The 17,820-nt window shown below is 44.9% G+C and overlaps 7 non-coding genes across 7 annotated transcripts; 4 read left to right on the top strand and 3 right to left on the bottom strand.

Moving 5' to 3' along the window:
* Positions 1 to 1,929: 1,929 nt before the first annotated feature.
* Positions 1,930 to 2,001, bottom strand: trnaq-cug (transfer RNA glutamine (anticodon CUG)). The gene has a single exon. It is a non-coding gene; the product is annotated as a tRNA-Gln (tRNA).
* A 631-nt stretch (positions 2,002 to 2,632) lies between these two features.
* Positions 2,633 to 2,704, top strand: trnaq-cug (transfer RNA glutamine (anticodon CUG)). Its single transcript has one exon. It is a non-coding gene; the product is annotated as a tRNA-Gln (tRNA).
* Positions 2,705 to 5,364: 2,660 nt separating this feature from the next.
* Positions 5,365 to 5,436, bottom strand: trnaq-cug (transfer RNA glutamine (anticodon CUG)). The gene has a single exon. It is a non-coding gene; the product is annotated as a tRNA-Gln (tRNA).
* A 5,375-nt stretch (positions 5,437 to 10,811) lies between these two features.
* On the top strand, positions 10,812 to 10,883 carry trnaq-cug (transfer RNA glutamine (anticodon CUG)). The gene has a single exon. It is a non-coding gene; the product is annotated as a tRNA-Gln (tRNA).
* Positions 10,884 to 15,149: 4,266 nt separating this feature from the next.
* trnaq-cug (transfer RNA glutamine (anticodon CUG)) lies at positions 15,150 to 15,221 on the top strand. The gene has a single exon. It is a non-coding gene; the product is annotated as a tRNA-Gln (tRNA).
* A 1,408-nt stretch (positions 15,222 to 16,629) lies between these two features.
* On the bottom strand, positions 16,630 to 16,701 carry trnaq-cug (transfer RNA glutamine (anticodon CUG)). The gene has a single exon. It is a non-coding gene; the product is annotated as a tRNA-Gln (tRNA).
* A 631-nt stretch (positions 16,702 to 17,332) lies between these two features.
* trnaq-cug (transfer RNA glutamine (anticodon CUG)) lies at positions 17,333 to 17,404 on the top strand. Its single transcript has one exon. It is a non-coding gene; the product is annotated as a tRNA-Gln (tRNA).
* The last annotated feature ends 416 nt before the right edge of the window (positions 17,405 to 17,820 follow it).

Consider the following 17,820-nt stretch of genomic DNA (forward strand, 5'->3'; position numbering starts at 1 on the left):
ACAGAAGGAGGCCGTTCAGCCCATCGTGCCTGTGCTGCTCTTTGAGAGACCGATCCAATTAGCCCCACTCCCCTGCTCTTTCCCCAGGGCCCTGTAAATTCATCCCTTCAAATATTTATCCAATTCCCTTTTGAAAGTTACTATTGAATCTGCTTCCACCACCTTTTCAGGCAGTGAATTCCAGATCAGAACAACTCGCTGTGTAAAAAAATGTTTCCCCATCTCGCCTCTGGTTCTTTTGCCGATCACCTTAAATCTGTGTCCTCTGGTTACTGACCCTTCTGTCACTGGAAACAGTTTCTCTTTATTTACTCTATCAAAACCCTTCATGATTTTGGACACCTCGATCAAATCTCCTCTTAACCTTTTCTGCTCCAATGAGAACAACCCCAGATTCTCCAGTCTATCCACATAACTGAAGTCCCTCATCCCTGGGACCATTCTAGTAAATCTCTTCCACACCCTCTCTAAGGCCTTCACATCCTTCCTAAAGTGCGGTGCCCAGAATTGAACCCAATACTTCAGCTGAGGCCAAACCAGTGTTTTATAAAGGTTTAGCACAATGTTCTTGTTTTTGTACTCTGTGCCTCTATTAATAAAGCCCAGGATCCCATATGATTTTTTAACAGCCTTCTCAACCTGTCCTGCCATCTTCAAAGATTTGTGTACATTCACCCCCAGGTCTCTCTGTTCCTGTAACCCCTTTAAAATTGTCCCATTTAGTTTATATTGCCTCTCCTCATTCTTCCTACCAAAATGTGTCACTTCACAATTCTCTGCATTAAATTCCATCTGCCATGTGTCTGCCCATTTCCCCAGTCTGTCTCTATCCTCCTGAAGTCTGTTACTATCCTCCACATTGTTCACCACATTCCCGAGTTTGGTGTCATCTGCAAACTTTGAAATTATACCCTCGATACCCAAGTCCAGACCATTAATATATATCAAAAAGAGCAGTGGTCCTAATCCTGACCCCTGGGGAACACCACTGTATACTTCCCTCCAGTCTGAAAAACAACCGTTCACCACTACTCTCTGCTTTCTGTCCCTTAACAAATTTTGTATCTGCACTGGAACTGTCCCTTTAAATGTTAATTCATCAGTTGAAAAGCTTCACCTCTTTGCATCAGACGACAGAACCCACTGAACTGGAGTGAGGAGAGATCAGTGACTGTGAATGGTCAGAGAGATGGAGAAAGCAGCACTGTAACAGTTATTGGTCCCATTGTGTAATGGTGAGCACTCTGGACCCTGAATCTAAAAACCTGAGTTGAAATCTCAGTGAAACTTCAGTTCATTTTGTTCCAGCTGTTTGGGAGAAGCAATTAAAAGGCACCTGGAAACCAATCACTGCTGGGCAGTTTTCTGCCTGAATCAATGAGGATCGAGCTCCTGGTCTCGATTTCAGATCATAATCTCAGCCTGTCTTTCCCTTTCCCCAATCAGCAGCAGAGAAAGTTGTTTTTTGTTCAATGCTGTGTTTCACTGCAGAAAATGACAGATTTTTTTCTTGTCCGTGTCATAGAATCACAGTATCACAGAATGTTCCAGCACAGAAGGAGGACATTCGGCCCATCGTGTCAATGCTGCTCTTTGAGAGACCGATCCAATTGGCCCCACACCCCTGCTCTTTGCCCAGAGCCCTGTAAATTCTTTCCCTTCTCACTGCCTGAAAGGGTGGAAGAGGCAGAAACCCTCAACTCATTTAAAAGGTACTTCGATATGAACTTCAAGTGCTGGAAACGACAAGGCTACGGACCAAGAACTGGAAAGTGGGATGAGACAGGATAGCTCTTTTTTGGCCGGGAAGGACACAACAGGCTGAATGGCCTCCTTCAGTGCAGTAAATTTCTAAGACTCGATTGATCTGTGCAAATATTTTAAATCATTTTTTTTTTCCTGTGGGAAACACAGGGATTGATCCAAAACAGGTCCCACTGAGATTTGAACTCAGATCACTGGATTCAGAGTCCAGAGTGCTCCCCATTACACCATGGAACCACACTCAGTGAGGAGTTAACGAGTGCCCATGCACAGACCAACATCGAGTGCACTTGCCCCATGTGTGATGTCAATGGTCACTCCGCTTTCCCTTTCCCCAATCAGCAGCAGAGAAAGTTGTTTTTTGTGCAATGCTGCGTTTCACTGCACAAAAGAATGGTGTTTGCTGAACTTTTCTCTGCAATCTGCATTCAGCAGGAAAACTTGTAGAAATTCAAAGCACTGTTTCTAGAAATGAAGGAATTGTTTACATTTTCTTTTCACTCCAAACTTTCTCCATCAGTGCCTTGCAATGTTTATACACTGATTATCCGGCAAGACTGTAATACGAGCTGCGCTGAGCAGTGTGAAACAGAAGCAGTGACGAGGGAAGTGATAGACTTGACGGTAGCTGTGTGATTGTCTGAGCATCGATACTGAGCAGAGGGGAGAGTGGGGAAGCTGAAGGTATGGATGAGAAAGGGCCGAGCCAAAGTGGAAGGGTGGAGATGGAATTGTCCAGTGCTTGCAGTTTTGCTGGTGGGAGAGGTTTGCCAGAAGCCTCGAGGGGTCAGTGATGTATCGACATTGCCGTGCTGAGAAAAGAGCCAAGTGTCTTTGAATGGTGGGAGCTCAACTCAATCCCTGTGTGGGTTCCATGGTGTAATGGTGAGCACTCTGGACTCTGAATCCAGCGATCTGAGTTCAAATCTCAGTGGAACCTGTTTTGGATCAATCCCTGTGTTTCCCTTGTGAAAAGAGTCACTTTTTAAAATGTGTCCACAGATCGATTCCTGAGTATAACATTCAAAAATCCTCCAGCCACGTGAGCTGCTCCTGCAATCCATGTTACTGGAGCTCTCAGTCCAGATCGTTGATCGATGTCTGATTTCTTCCTTGCCTCAGATTGTTAATTCTGAATTTGAAAGGATTCACCTCTTCACGTCAGACATCAAGTCCCACTGAACTGGTGTTCCCCAGGGGTCAGTATTCGGACCACTGCTCTTCTTGATATATATTAATGACCTGGACTTGGGTACAGAGGGTATAATTTCCAAATTTGCCAATGACATGAAACTCGGGAATGTAGTGAACAATGTGGAGGATAGTAACAGACTTCAGGAGGATATAGACAGACTGGTGAAATGGGCAGACACATGGCAGATGGAATTTAACACAGAGAAGTGTGAAGTGACACATTTTGGTAGAAAGAATGAGGAGAGGCAATATAAATTAAATGGTACAATTTTAAAGTGGATGCAGGAACAGAGAGACCTGGGGGTGAATGTACACAAATCTTTGATGTTTGCAGCAAAGTTGAGAAGGCTGTTAAAAAGGCAAATGTCATCCTGGGCTTTATGAATAGAGGCATAGAGAACAAAAGCAAGGAAATTGTGCTCAAATTATAGAGAACATTGGATAGGCTACAGCTGGAGTATTGGGTTCAATTCTGAGCACCGCACTTTAGGAAGGATGTGAAGGCCTTAGAGAGGGTGTAGAAGAGATTTACTGGAATGGTTCCAGGGATGAGGGACTTCAGTTTTGTGAATAGACTGGAGAAGCTGGGATTGTTCTCCTTTGAGCAGAGAAGGTTAAGAGTAGATTTCAATGATCTGGACTGAGAGCTCCAGTAACATGGATTGCAGTAGCAGCTCACGTATATAGTCAGAGAACAATGCCTGGTGACTCCAGATAATCTTTCCAACTGCCTGTTATCACACCTCGGCAGAGAGGTAATCACAGCAATCAAAGGAGTGGATGGTGTTCAGACAGGGGAACATTACATACAGGACTACTGAATACACAATCGGTCAGAACACAAAGACAGAGAGAGAGAGAGAGAGATACACCCGAAAGGCAGAGAAAGAGAGAGAATGACCAGTTGTATTAAAAACAGATAACTTTTTTCCCCTGGTGGGGTTACATGTAGCGTGACATGAACCCAAGATCCCGGTTGAGGCTGTCCTCATGGGTGTGGAACTTGGCTATCAATTTCTGCTCGACGATTTTGTGTTGTCGTGTGTCTCGAAGGCCATCTTGGAGAACGCTTACCCAAAGATCGGAGGCTGAATGTCCTTGACTGCTGAAGTGTTCCCTGACTGGGAGGGAACCCTCCTGTCTGGCGATTGTTGCGCGGTGTCCGTTCATCCGTTGTCGCAGTGTCTGCATGGTCTCGCCAATGTACCATGCTCTGTGGCATCCTTTCCTGCAACGTATGAGGTAGACAACGTTGGCTGAGTCACAGGAGTATGAACCATGCACCTGGTGGGTGGTGTCCTCTCGTGTGATGGTGGTATCTGTGTCGATGATCTGGCATGTCTTGCAGAGGTTACCGTGGCAGGGTTGTGTGGTGTCGTGGACGCTGTTCTCCTGAATGCTGGGTAATTTGCTGCGAACGATGGTCTGTTTGAGGTTAGGTGCCCACCTGACCAGTCCATTGATATCTTCCTGCAGTCGACAGCTTTCCTCATCATCAAACACGCGGCCAATTTTTGTATCATCTGCAAACTTCTTAATCATGCCCCTGACATTTAAGTCCAAATCATCAATATATATTACAAAAATCAAGGGACCCAGTACTGAGCCCTGTGGAACCCCACTGGAAACAGCCTTCCAGTCACAAAAACACCCGTCGACCATTACCCTTTGCTTCCTGCCACTGAGCCAATTATAGATCCAACTACCCACTCTCCCTTGGATCCCATGGGCTTGTATTTTTATGTCCAGTCTGCCATGTGGGATCTTGTCGAAAGCCTTGCTGAAATCCATGTACATTACATCAAACGCACTACCCTCATCGACCCTCCTTGTTATGTCATTTCAAAAATTCAATCAAGTTCGTCAGACATGACGTTCCCCTTTACAAATCCAAGCTGACTGTTTGCTTAGAACCGAAAAGGTTAAGATAATTTTTGATAGAGGTTTTCAAAATCATGAAGGATTTTGATAGATTAAATAAAGAGAAACTGTTTCCAGTGACAGAAGGGTCAGTAACCAGGGGACACAGATTTAAGGTGATCGGCAAAAGAATCAGAGACGACATGAGGAAACATTTTTTTACACAGCTGTGGTTGACAGTTGTTACGATCTGGAATTCACTGCCTGAATTTGTAGGGCTCTGGGGAAAGAGCAGGGGAGCGGGACGAATTGGATCGGTATTTCAAAGAGCCAGCACAGGCTGATGGGCCGAATGGCCTCCTTTTGTGCTGCAACATTCTTTGATCCTGGGATTAGATAGAATAGTGCTTTTTTGGCCAGCTCAGACACAATGGGCTGAATGGCCTCACTGTATGCTGTAAATTTTATGATTCTATTAATTGATCTGTGTACATATTTTAAATTGAGATTCCTTTCATGTGGGAAACCCAGGGATTGATCCAAAACAGGTCCCACTAAGATTTGAACTCAGGTCACTGGATTCAGAGTCCAGAGTGCTCTCCATTACACCATGGAACCACACTCAGTGAGGAGTTCACGAGTGCCCATGCACAGACCAACATCGAGTGCACTTGCCCCATGTGTGATGTCAATGGTCACTCCGCTTTCCCTTTCCCCAATCAGCAGCAGAGAAAGTTGTTTTTTGTGCAATGCTGCGTTTCACTGCACAAAAGAATGGTGTTTGCTGAACTTTTCTCTACAATCTGCATTCAGCAGGAAAACTTGTAGAAATTCAAAGAACTGTTTCTTGAAATGAGGGAATTGTTTACATTTTCTTTTCACTCCAAACTTTCTCCATCAGTGCCTTGCAATGTTTATACACTGATTATCTGGCAAGACTGTAATGAGAACAACCCCAGCTTCTCCAGTCTCTCCACATAACTTAAGTCCCTGATCCCTGGCACCATTCTAGTAAATCTCTTCCACACCCTCTCTAAGGCCTTGACATATTTCCAAAAGTTTGGTGCACAGAAAGAGGCCGAACCAGTGTTTTATGAAGATTGAGCATAACTTCCTTGCTTTTGTACCCTGTGCCTCTATTTATAAATGGAAGAAATCTTACAACACCAGGTTATAGTCCAACAAATTTATTTTAAAATCACAAGCTTTCGGAGATTATCTCCTTCGTCAGATGAATGAATGAAAAGGTTCTCAAATCGCATATCTTATACTATGTTGGGACAGCATCACACCAATCAAAAGGTGTCGTTGTTATTCAAACAGGCCAGTCACGGAGAACAGCACGTCCCAGTACACTCGATATACATTGTGTCTATTAACAGGCAGGCAGAAAGAAACTCAAAATGGCAGAGAGAGAGAGAGAGAGAATTTTATTTATAAAGCCCAGGATCCCATATGCTTTTGAAGCACTTTCTCAACTTGTTCTGCCACCTTCAAAGATTTGTCTGCATACACCCCCAGGTCTCTCTGTTCCTGTATCCCCTTTAGAATTGTACCATTTCATTTATATTGCCTCACCTCATTCTTCCAACCAAAATGTGTCACTTCACACTTTTAAAATTTCATCTGCCATGTTTCTGCCCATTTCACCAGTCTGTCGATATCCTCCTGAAGTCTGTTACTATCCTCCACATTGTTTACTACATTCCCGAGTTTCATGTCATCTGCAAACTTTGAAATTGCACCCTCTATACCCAAGTCCAGGTCATTAACATATATTAAAAAGAGCAGTGGTCCTAATACTGACCCCTGGGGAACCCCACTGTATACTTCCCTCCAGTCTGAAAAACAACCGTTCACCACTACTCTCTGCTTTCTGTCCCTGAGACAATTTTGTATCCACGCTGGGACTGTCCCTTTTATTGTTAATTTGTAAGTTGAAAGGATTCACCTCTTCACGTCAGACGACAGGACCCACTGAACTGGAGTCAGGAGAGATCAGTGACTGTGAATGGTCAGAAAGCTCGAGAAAGCAGAGTTTTTAAACGTGGTGTAATGGGGAGCACTCTGAGCTCTGAATCCAATGATCTGAGTTCAAATCTCAGTCGAACTGGTTTTGTATCAATCCCTGTGTTTCCTGTATAAAAGGGGTCGTGATTTAAAATATTTACACAGATCAATAGAGTTTGAGAAATTTACTGCACAGAAGGAGGCCATTCAGCCCATTGTGTCAATGCCAGCCAAAAAAGGTCCATGCATCTGATCCCACTTTCCAGCTCTTTGTACGTAACCTTGTAGTTTACGGCACTTCAGGTGCATATCCAAGTACCTTTTAAATGAGTTGAGGGTTTCTGCCTCTTCCACCCTTTCAGGCAGTGAGTTCCAGACTCCCACCACCCTCTGGGTGAAAACATTTCTCCTCAGCTCCCCTCTAATCCTTCTACCAATTACTTTAAATCTGTGCCCCCTGGTTATTGCCCTCTCTGCTAAGGGAAATAGGTCCTTCCTGTCCACTCTATCGAGGCCCCTCAAAAGACACCTCAATTAAATCACCCCTCAGCCTCCTCTCTTCCAAAGAAAACAACCCCAGCCAATCCAATCTTTCCTCACAGCTAAAATTCTCCAGTCCTGGCAACATCCTCGTAAATCTCCTCTGTACCCTCTCGAGTGCAATCACATCTTTCCTGTAATGTGGTGACCAGAACTGTACACAGTCCTCAAGCTGTGGTCTAACCAAAGTTTTATACAGTTCTAGCATAACCTCCCTGCTGTTATATTCTTTGCCTTAGCGAATAAAGGAAAGTATTCCATGTGCCTTCTTAACCACCTTATCTACCTGTCCTGCTACCTTCAGGGATCTGTGGACATGCACTCCAAGGTCCCTCACTTCCTCCACACCTCTCAGTATCCTCCCATTTATTGTCTATTCCCTTGCCTTGTTTGCTCTCTCCAAATCCATCACCTCACATTGCTCTGGATTGAATTCCATTTGCCACTTTTCTGCCCACTTGACCAGTCCATTGATATCTTCCTGCAGTCTACAGCTTTCCGCCTCACTATCAACCACATGATTCATCTGCCATGTGTCTGCCCATTTCACCAGTCTGTCTCTATCCTCCTGAAGTCTGTTACTATCCTCCACATTGTTTACTACATTCCTGATTTTCGTGTCATCTGCAAACTATGAAACTATATTCATGGGATGTGGGCGTCGCTGGCAAGGCCGGCATTTATTGCCCATCCCTAATTGCCCTTGAGAAGGTGGTGGTGAGCCGCCTTCTTGAACCGCTGTAGTCCGTGTGGTGACGGTTCTCCCACAGTGCTGTTAGGAAGGGAGTTCCAGGATTTTGACCCAGCGACGATGAAGGAACGGCGATATATTTCCAAGTCGGGATGATGTGTGACTTGGAGGGGAACGTGCAGGTGGTGTTGTTCCCATGTGCCTGCTGCCCTTGTCCTTCTAGGTGGTAGAGTTGGGGTTTCGGAGATCTGTCGAAGAAGCCTTGGCGAGTTGCTGCAGTACATCCTATGGATGGTACACACTGCAGCCACAGTGCGCCGGTGGTGAAGGGAGTGAATGTTTAGGGTGGTGGATGGGGTGCCAATCAAGCGGACTGCTTTGTCCTGGATGGTATCGAGCTTCTTGAGTGTTGTTGGAGCTGCACTCATCCAGGCAAGTGGAGTTTATTCCATCACACTCCTGACTTGTGCCTTTTAGAAAGGTAGAAAGGCTTTGGGGAGTCAGGAGGTGAGTCACTCCCGTAAAATACCCAACCTCTGACCTGCTCTTGTAGCCACAGTATTTATCTGGCTGGTCCAGTTAAGTTTCTGGTCAGTGGTGACCCCCAGGATGTTGATGGTGGGGGATTCGGCGATGGTAATGCCATTGAATGTCAAGGGGAGGTGGTTAGACTCTCTCTTGTTGGAGATGGTCATTGCCTGGCACTTGTCTGGCGTGAATGTTACTTGCCACTTATGAGCCAAGCCTAGAAGTTGTCCAGGTCTTGCTGCATGTGGGTACGGACTGCTTATGATCTGAAACCTGGACCAGGAGCTCGATCCTCATTGATTAAGGCAGAAAACTGTCCAGCAGTGATTGGTTTCCAGGTGTCTTTTAATCGTTTGCCTCAAATTTTGAGACAGCAGGAACTTCATAAATTGCAGTTCCACCGAGAGGAGAATTCAGATCACAGGATTCGAAGTCCAAGAGTGCTCACCTGAAGGGATTCGCAAAATTTCACATGTCCCCGCACCCTCCCCGAAGATTTATTGGAGTTATTAAAGAAACCCTGGTGTGACTGTGTTTTAAAAAATCCAGGGTCTCTCAAAATGGCTGCGGTCAGACACATGGCCAAGGGCCTGCAGCATTTGAAATTGGATTTTCTGACAGCTTGGCAGCTCCGTGTTTAACACGTCTGTAAACACATTTCCACAGGAGCAGACAGGGCTCTTTGAACAATGCAGTTGCATTCACGCTCTGAGGCAAGCCATCAACGTTGCCTGCCTACACATCAAAATTCAAGCAGGAATAATCCCAGGACTAAGGTGACCCATGAAGGAACATTGGGAACAATGGGAAGCAGTTATGGAACAGATCGGGACAGGTACCGGCCATGAATGGAAATGGGCCAAGATCGGGGCCCTTTTATCTTACGTTTTCACACCAAAATCGGACAATGGAGCAAACAAATGAGGCGCAAAATGAACTCATTACCGGGAGGGTATAACTGGGGGCATCCCAGAACCTCTCTCTCTCTTCGCCTCGGCCCAGCGTCCTGCTTGCCTGCTAGCAACCAAGAAGGAAGGCCGTCCAGTAAACATCGCAACCACGTGTCGAAGGCAGCAGCAGGGCACAGGGGCCAGGCCTTTTCATCTGTTTCACCGGTGAGCATTATTTTTTCCTGGCCGTCACAAGACAACCTAGCTCGGTGTAAGGGTGGGAATTAAAGGGGTATTGCTAAAATTGTGATTTTAGAATTTTCCCTCGATGCGTCCGTTTCTTCCACCCCGTTAAGTGTAAGACTGTATTGCATCCAGAGCGATTCCTTTTATCTTCTGTATAATACTGTTTACCTTGTAGTTTTAGTTATATTGTTAATAAACATTGGTTTTCCTTGCCCCAATCCACTGGTCTGTTCGTCTGTCCTTATTACCGCTCGATAAGTCCTGAGCTCAGAATCAGGAAGGGGAAAGCGATTCGAAACCGCACAGCGGGCAGGGCAGCTCAGGAAAAACATAACTGGCTGACCTACAATAAGCCCCGGAAACAAAACCCCTTACAGACCGTCACACCATGGAACCTGTCACATATAACGATTACATTCCTGTGTTCTCCAGCTCTCTGACCATTCACAATGTGCCAGTTTCCATGGTGTGATGGTGAGCACTCCTGGACTTTGAATCCGCTGATTTGAGTTCAAATCTCAGTGAAACTTCAATTTATGATGTCACTGTTGTTTGCAAATTTTGGACAAACAAGAAAAGACACCTGTAACCAGTCACTGACACTGGACAGTTTTCTGCCTGAATCAATGATGATCGAGCTCCTGGTCCAGATTTCAGATCATAATCTCAGCCTGTCTTTCCCTTTCCCCAATCAGCAGCAGAGACATTGTTTGTTGTTCACACCAAACTTTCTCCATCAGTGCCTTGCAATGTTTATACACTGATTATCCGGCAAGACTGTAATACGAGCTGCGCTGAGCAGTGTGAAACAGAAGCAGTGACGAGGGAAGTGATAGACTTGACGGTAGCTGTGTGATTGTCTGAGCATCGATACTGAGCAGAGGGGAGAGTGGGGAAGCTGAAGGTATGGATGAGAAAGGGCCGAGCCAAAGTGGAAGAGTGGAGATGGAATTGTCCAATGCTTGCAGTTTTGCTGGTGGGAGAGGTTTGCCAGTCGCCTCGAGGGGTCAGTGATGTATCGACATTTCCGTGCTGAGAAAAGAGCCAAGTGTCTTTGAATGGTGGGAGATCAACTCAATCCCTGTGTGGGTTCCATGGTGTAATGGGGAGCACTTTGGACTCTGAATCCAGTGATCTGAGTTCAAATCTCAGTGGGACCTGTTTTGGATCAATCCCTGTGTTTCCCACAGGAAAGAGTCACTTTTCAAAATGTGTCCACAGATCGATTCCTGAGTATAACATTCAAAAATCCTCCAGCCACGTGAGCTGCTACTGCAATCCATGTTACTGGAGCTCTCAGTCCAGATCATTGAAATCTCCTCTTAACCTTCTCTGCTCTGAGGAGAGCACCTTTTGCAAGTCCATATACACAACATCAACCGCATTGACCTCATCGACCCTCTCTGTTACCCCATCGAAAATAATCCAAGGGAATAAATTTAGAGGGCTCTGGGGAAAGAGCAGGGGAGTGGGGCTAATTGGATTGGTCTTTCAAGGAGCAGCACAGGCACGATGGGCTGAATGGCCACCTTCTGTGCTGTTACATTCTGTGATACTGAGATTCTATGATACAGACAAGAAAAGAATCTGTCATTTTGTGCAGTGAAACGCAGCATTGAACAAAAAACAAACTTTCTGTTCTGTTGATTTGGGAAAGGGAAAGACAGGCTGAGATTATGATTTGTCATTAATCAACGATCTGGACTGAGAGCTCCAGTCACATGGATTGCAGGAGCAGCTCACGTGGCTGGAGGATTTTTGAATGTTGCACTCAGGAATCGATCTGTGGACACATTTTAAAAAGTGACTCCTTTCATATGGGAAACACAGGGATTGATCCAAAACAGGTTCAGCTGAGATTTGAACTCAGATCGCTGGATTCAGAGTCCAGAGTGCTCACCATTACACCATGGAACACACACAGGGATTGAGTTGAGCTCCCACCATTCAAAGACACTTGGCTCTTTTCTCAGCACGGCAATGTCGATACATCACTGACCCCTCGAGGCTCCTGGCAAACCTCTCCCACCAGCAAAACTGCAAGCACTGGACAATTCCATCTCCACCCTTCCACTTTGGCTCGGCCCTTTCTCATCCATACCTTCAGCTTCCCCACTCTCCCCTCTGCTCAGTATCGATGCTCAGACATGATGTCTATCTCTGTATTTTTTTGTTTGTTGTTTTTTTTTGGTGATTTGTATATTCTGAGACCTGGCAGGTAACACCTGTCTGTCTGCACACTGATTGCCTTGGCAACGGGCAGTTGAAAAAACTGTCTGTACTCACCAAGCATTGTTCTGTGAATTATAAATGCGATTTCATTTCGAGGATTTCATTTTCACATCGTTCACCTGACGAAGGGGGAAGCCTCCGAAAGCTTGTGAATTTAAAATAAAATTGCTGGACTATAACTTGGTGTTGTAAAATTGTTTACGATGCTCAGACAATCACACAGCTACCGTCAAGTCTTTCACTTCCCTCGTCACTGCTTCTGTTTCACACTGCTCAGCGCAGCTCGTATTACAGTCTTGCCGGATAATCAGTGTATAAACATTGCAAGGCACTGATGGAGAAAGTTTGGCCTGAAAAGTAAATGTAAATTTTGCTCGAGGGCAAGAATACGATCCAAGCAATTCCTGTATTTCAAGAAACAGGGATTTGAATTTCTACAAGTTTGCCTGCTGAATGCAGATTGCAGAGAAAATAAAGACCAACATTCCATTTACCTTCCTAATCGCTTGCTGTACCTGCATCCTAACTTTTTGTGTTTCTTGTACGAGGACACCCAAGTATCTCTGAACACCAACATTAATAGTTTCTCACCATTTATAAAATATTCTGTTTTTCTATTCTTCCTACCAAAGTGAATAATCTCACATTACCCCACATTATACTCCATCTGCCACCTTCTTGCCCACTCACTTAACCTGTCTATATCCCTTTGCAGACTCTATGTGTCCTCCTCACAGCTTACTTTCCCACCTAGCTTTGTATCGTCAGTAAACTTGGATACATTACACTCGGTCCCTTCATCTGAGTCATTAATATAGATTGTAAATAGCTGAGGCCCAAGCACTGATCCTTGCGATACCCCACTAGTTACAGCCTGTCAACCCGAGAATGACCCGTTTATCCCTACTCTCTGTTTTCTGTCTGTTAACCCACGAGTCCTGATCTTGTGTAACAACCTTTTGTGTGTCACTTTATCAAATGCCTTTTGAAAATCCAAATATACTCCATCCACTGGTTCCTCTTTATCTACCCTGTTAGTTACATCCTCAAAAAACTCTAATAAATTTGTCAAACACGATTTCCCTTTCATAAAACCATGTTGACTCTGCCTAATCATATTATGATTTTCTAAGTGCCCTGTTACCACTTCCTTAATAATGGATTCCAGCATTTTCCTGACGACTGATGTCAGGCTAACTGGCCTGTAGTTCCCTGTTTTCTCTCTCCCTCCTTTCTTGAATAGTGGGGTTACATTTGCCACTTTCCAATCCGCTGGGACCGTTCAAGAATCTAGAGAATTCTGGAAGATCACAACCAATGGATCCACTATCTCTGCAGCCACCTCTTTTAGAACCCTGGGATGTCGACCATCAGGTCCAGGGGATTTATCAGCTTTTAGTCCCACTAGTTTCTCAATGACTATTTCCTACTGATATTAATTACTTTCAGTTCCTTTGCTGGTTTCTAAAACTCTCCCAATCCTCAGGCTTACTACTCTTCCTGGCAACATTATAGGCCTCTTCTTTAATCTAATACTATCCTTAACTTCTTTAGTTCGGCAGGGATGGATCACTTTTCCCGTGGAGATTTTATTTCTCAATGGAATTCACTGCCTGAAAAGGTGGTGGAATCAGATTCAAGAGTAACTTTCAAAAGGGAATTGGAGAAATATTTGAAGGGAAAGAATTGACAGGACTCTGGGGAAAGAGACGAATTGGATAGTTCTTTGAAAGAGCAGCAGAAGAACAATGGGCTGAATGGCCTCCTTCTGCATTGTTACTGTGATTCTGTCATTTTCTGCAGTGAAATGCAGCATTGAACAGAAAACAACTTTCTCTTGTGCTTATTTGGGAAAGGGAGGCTCAGATTATGATCTGAAATTCAGACAAGGAGCTTGATCCTTATTGATTAAGACAGAATACTACCCAATGTCAGAGAGTGGTTTTCAAACTGCTATTTGATTTGATTATCCCAAACAGATGGGACAAGAAGAATTGAGGTCCGACTGATATTTGAACTCAAATCACTGGATTCAGAGTCCAGAGTGCTCACCATTACACCATGGAACCCCCTGTAGTGCGAGTTCCTCCAATTCTCCAACATTTCGCAGCCACTGATCTCTCCTGTCTCCAGTTCAGTTGGTCACGTCGTCTGACCCGAAGAGGTGAATCCTTTCAGCTTAAGAATCAACAACAAAACGGACAGTCCCAGCGTGGATACAAAATTGTCTAAGGGACAGAAAGCAGAGAGTAGTGGTGAACGGTTGTTTTTCAGACTGGAGGGAAGTATACAGTGGTGTTCCCCAGGGGTCAGTATTAGGACCACTGCTCTTTTTGATATATATTAATGACCTGGACTTGGGTATCAAGGGTATAATTTCAAAGTTTGCAGATGACACCAAACTCAGGAATGTAGTAAACAATGTGGAGGATAGTAACAGACTTCAGGAGGATATGGACAGACTGGTGAAATGGGCAGACACATGGCAGATGGAATTTAAAAAGTGTGAAGTGACACATTTTGGTTGGAAGAATGAGGTGAGGCAATATAAATGAAATGGTCCAATTCAAAAGCGGGTACAGGAACAGAGAGACCTGGGGGTGAAATGTTTGAAGGTGGAAGGACAAGTTGAGAAAGTGGTTAAAAAGCATATGGGATCCTGGGCTTTATAAATAGAGGCACAGAGTACAAAAGCAAGGAAGTTATGCTCAATCTTCATAAAACACTGGTTAGGCCTCTTTTTGTGCACCAAACGTTTGGAAATATGTCAAGGCCTTAGAGAGGGTGTGGAAGAGATTTACTAGAATGGTGCCAGGGATCAGGGACTTCAGTTATGTGGAGAGACTGGAGAAGCTGGGATTGTTCTCATTACAGTCTTGCCAGATAATCAGTGTTTCAACATTGCAAGGCACTGATGGAGAAAGTTTGGTGGGTAAAGAAAATGTAAACAATTCCTTCATTTCAAGAAACAGTGCTTTGAATTTCTACAAGTTTGCCTGCTGAATGCAGATTGTAGAGAAAAGTTCAGCAAACACCATTCTTTTGTGCAGTGAAACGGAGCATTGCACAAAAAACAACTTTCTCTGCTGCTGATTGGGGAAAGGGAAAGCGGAGTGACCATTGACATCACACATGGGGCAAGTGCACTCGATGTTGGTCTGTGCATGGGCACTCGTGAACTCCTCACTGAGTGTGGTTCCATGGTGTAATGGGGAGCACTCTGGACTCTGAATCCAGTGATCTGAGTTCAAATCTCAGTGGGACCTGTTTTGGGTCAATCCCTGGGTTTCCCACATCAACAGAATCATTATTTAAAATATGTGCACAGGTCAATGAATTGGATTGTACAGATTTGTGGTTCAGCAGGTGGCCATTCGGCCCATCGTGTCTGCGCTGGCCTCCAAAGAGCTATCCTGCTCAATCTCACTTTCGAACTCTTCATCTGCAGCCTTGTAGTTTACGGCACTTCAGGTGCATATCCAAGTCCCTTTTAAATGAGTTGAGGGTTTCTGCCTCTTCCACCCTTTCAGGCAGTGAGTTCCAGACCCCCACCACCCTCTGGGTGAAAACATTTCTCCTCAGCTCCCCTCTAATCCTTCTACCAATTACTTTAAATCTGTGCCCCCTGGTTATTGACCTCTCTGCTAAGGGAAATAGGTCCTTCCTGTCCACTCCATCGAGGCCCCTCATAATACACCTCAATTAAATCTCCCCTCAGCCTGCTCTGTTCCAAGGAAAACATCCCCAGCCTATCCAACCTTTCCTCATCGCTAAAATTCTCCAGTCCTGGCAACATCCTCGTAAATCTCCTCTGTACCCTCTCGAGTGCAATCACATCTTTCCTGTAATGTGGTGACCAGAACTGTACACAGGACTCAAGCTGTGGCCTAACCAGTGTTTTATACAGTTCTGGTATTACCTCCCTGCTCTTGTATTCGATACCTCAGATAATAAAGGAAAGTATTCCATATGCCTTTTTAACCACCTTATCTACCTGTCCTGCTACCTTCAGGGATCTGTGGACATGCACTCCAAGGTCCCTCACTTCCTCTACACCTCTCAGTATCCTCCCATTTATTGTCTATTCCCTTGCCTTGTTTGCTCTCCCCAAATCCATTACCTCACACTTCTCTGGATTGAATTCCATTTGCCACTTTTCTGCCCACCTGACCAGTCCATTGATATCTTCCTGCAGTCTCCAGCTTTCCTCCTCACTATCAACCACATGGTTCATCTGCCATGTATCTGCCCATTTCACCAGTCTGTCTCTATCCTCCTGAAGTCTGTTACTATCCTCCACATTGTTCACCACATTCCTGAGTTTCATATCATCGCCAAACTTGGAAATTATACCCTCTGTACCCAAGTCCAGGTCATTAATAAATATCAAGAAGAGCAGTGGTCCGAATACTGACCCCTGGGGAACACCAGTTCAGTGGGACTTGATGTCTGACGTGAAGAGGTGAATCCTTTCAAATTCAGAATTAACAATCTGAGTCAAGGAAGAAATCAGACATCGATCAACGATCTGGACTGAGAGCTCCAGTAACATGGATTGCAGGAGCAGCTCACGTGGCTGGAGGATTTTTGAATGTTATACTCAGGAATCGATCTGTGGACACATTTTGAAAAGTGACTCCTTTCATATGGGAAACACAGGGATTGATCCAAAACAGGTTCCACTGAGATTTGAACTCAGATCGCTGGATTCAGAGTCCAGAGTGCTCACCATTACACCATGGAACCCACACATGGATTGAGTTGAGCTCCCACCATTCAAAGACACTTGGCTCTTTTCTCAGCACGGCAATGTCGATACATCACTGACCCCTCGAGGCGACTGGCAAACCTCTCCCACCAGCAAAACTGCAAGCACTGGACAATTCCATCTCCACACTTCCACTTTGGCTCGGCCCTTTCTCATCCATACCTTCAGCTTCCCCACTCTCCCCTCTGCTCAGTATCGATGCTCAGACAATCACACAGCTACCGTCAAGTCTATCACTTCCCTCGTCACTGCTTCTGTTTCACACTGCTCAGCGCAGCTCGTATTACAGTCTTGCCGGATAATCAGTGTATAAACATTGCAAGGCACTGATGGAGAAAGATTGAAGTGAAAAGAAAATGTAAACAATTCCTTCATTTCTAGAAACAGTGCTTTGAATTTCCACACGTTTTCCTGCTGAATGCAGATTGCAGAGAAAAGTTCAGCAAACACCATTCTTTTGTGCAGTGAAACGCAGCATTGCACAAAAAACAACTTTCTCTGCTGCTGATTGGGGAAAGGGAAAGCGGAGTGACCATTGACATCACACATGGGGCAAGTGCACTCGATGTTGGTCTGTGCATGGGCACTGGTTAACTCCTCACTGAGTGTGGTTCCATGGTGTAATGGGGAGCACTCTGGACTCTGAATCCAGTGATCTGAGTTCAAATCTCAGTGGGACCTGTTTTGGATCGATCCCTGTGTTTCCTGTATGAAAGGAATCACTATTTAAAATATGTGTTTAGGTCAATTTATGAAATGCAGAATCTTCCTCCACGGGTGCCATTTGGCCTGTTGTGTCTGTGCTGGACAGAAAAGAGCTTTTCGATCTAATTCCAGCTCTTGGTCCGTAACCTTGTAGTTTACGGCACTTCAGGTGCATATCCAAGTGCCTTTCAAATGAGTTGAGGGTTTCTGCCTCTTCCACCCTTTCAGGCAGTGAGTTCCAGACTCCCACCACCCTCTGGGTGAAAACATTTCCCTCTAATCCTTGTACCAATCACTTTAAAATCCATGCCTTCTGCTCACTGACCTCTCTGTTGAGGGAAATAGGTCCTTCCTGTCCACTCTATTGAGGCCCCTCATAATACACCTCAATT

Source organism: Heptranchias perlo, unplaced genomic scaffold (assembly GCF_035084215.1).
Source record: "Heptranchias perlo isolate sHepPer1 unplaced genomic scaffold, sHepPer1.hap1 HAP1_SCAFFOLD_526, whole genome shotgun sequence".
NCBI classification, from domain to species: domain Eukaryota; kingdom Metazoa; phylum Chordata; class Chondrichthyes; order Hexanchiformes; family Hexanchidae; genus Heptranchias; species Heptranchias perlo.